We start from the raw sequence: 1872 nt of genomic DNA on the forward strand, positions 1-1872 counted from the left end.
GTTTAAAATCAGCTTTAAAACTAAAATAAATCTAATTATTAACGACATTCTTAAAAGGTTACATCATTTTGCAAAAATGTTAAGAGATGGGACAAACTGATCAATGTAAATTGATTGAATAAAAAAATAATTAATTTCATGTTGTTCATGAAAAAAGTATAAATGTCTTATTTTTTGGTGAATAATTGTCTTAAACACACTATAATAGGCTTGTTTATGCGTTTTTATATCAATTTTCGGAAACAGAGTTTCATGTTTGCATGAAAAAACTGATAAGATCGATTTGATCGGTATATGATCAGTGATCAGTAGTTTTCCATCACTAGTCACATTAGTTTGGCAGCTGTCACTTTAATCAAGCTATATTTTAAGGACTATAGTGACCGACTGAAACAAGATTTTCAGCTCAAACCGAAGCTAAGTTTCGGCTTCTGTTCTATTTTCGGCCAAAACTTATTTAAATAAGTTAAAAGCCACTTGAAAATGCCCAAAATTAGGCATTTTTAAACCTTCAATCACTCCCTTTCCGCACTTAATGGTGCACAGGGCACTGCATTGGTACACCATCGCAGCGTACCTTGATCATTTTGTTACATGAAGGTAAAATGATCAGTCTTATACTTCAGGTACCAGTCCAGGGACTATGAAGTATTCTACTGTAAAAACACCTTTTTAAATAAATATTTCATTTTGACCATGCCGGGAATCGAATCTGAGACTTCTTGCATAATAGGCTAATGCGCTGACCATTACACCACGAGGCTAACAAGTTATTTTCCATTTTCAACGAGTTGTATATAACTCACTACTAGAAAATGGAAATCAAGCTGTGGTCGAGTGGGGTTCGAACCTCGGAACTTTGATCCGTGAGTCCACAACATTAGCCACTGTTTTGTCCCATAGCACTGAACTTCCTTTTAATTATGATTGTATGACTTTGTCTCTTCATAATAAAGTTTATTTTGTCTAAAAATAAGAGTGCGTCTTATAATTGAAGAAATACGTTCGATCACGCCACTTGCCAGTTAGCAGATGAACGTTCGAATTACTGGTTCGCGGGATGTGTTAATCCTTTATTTACTTTGCCACAGAACCCTAAATACAATGACTGCAATTCCTACCTTATTTTGGGTTCTGGCACCTTTATTGTATGGAACTTCTGTCGCAGCAGTCAGGATCAGATCCTATCTTGTTGTCAGGAAGGAGGGGCACTTGACGAATTATACAACACAGTGGATTTAATTGAGTGCAAAATATCTTCTTTGCGATCGCGGTGAGAGTATAAAAATCACATGTACACACGCCCAGTTCAGTTGTTGTAATTATAAATACTTAAATCTATTTAAACGAAAGTTAGCTGTTAGCGCACTATAACCTTTCCCAAGCAAATCGAGTCCATTTTTTAATCCATTGAGACTACACATTGAGATCAGCTCTTGTGGCAGCTTATTCCAACCATCAGTAACCCTATTGCTCAGGAAACGCTTCCGTGGATTTAGGTTAAATCTCGTTGTCTCCAGCCTGAGACTGTGGCCTCGAAGACGAGCATCTTGTTTAAGCTTGAACCTGGAATCCAAATTTAAGCAGCTATGGTGACTGTTGAGTATCTCGTATGTCTCTATCGGGTCACCCCTTTCTCGCCGTTCCTGCAGAGTTGTGAGACCGAGAGTTTCCAGTCTCTCCACATATGGAAGCCGTTTTAGGATCGGTGAAAATTTTATAGCTCGTCTTTGGACTCTTTCCAACAACAAGTTGACATCCTTAACAAAATAGGGATTCCATATCTAAAACCCGTACTCGAAAGTAGGTCTGATATAGGTTTTGTATATTTTTAGTAGCATATTATGTAACTATAAAATAAATCCAATACAA

Source organism: Micrasema longulum, unplaced genomic scaffold (assembly GCF_059751315.1).
Source record: "Micrasema longulum isolate JH-2025_06_02 unplaced genomic scaffold, ASM5975131v1 h1tg000894l, whole genome shotgun sequence".
Lineage (NCBI taxonomy): Eukaryota > Metazoa > Arthropoda > Insecta > Trichoptera > Brachycentridae > Micrasema > Micrasema longulum.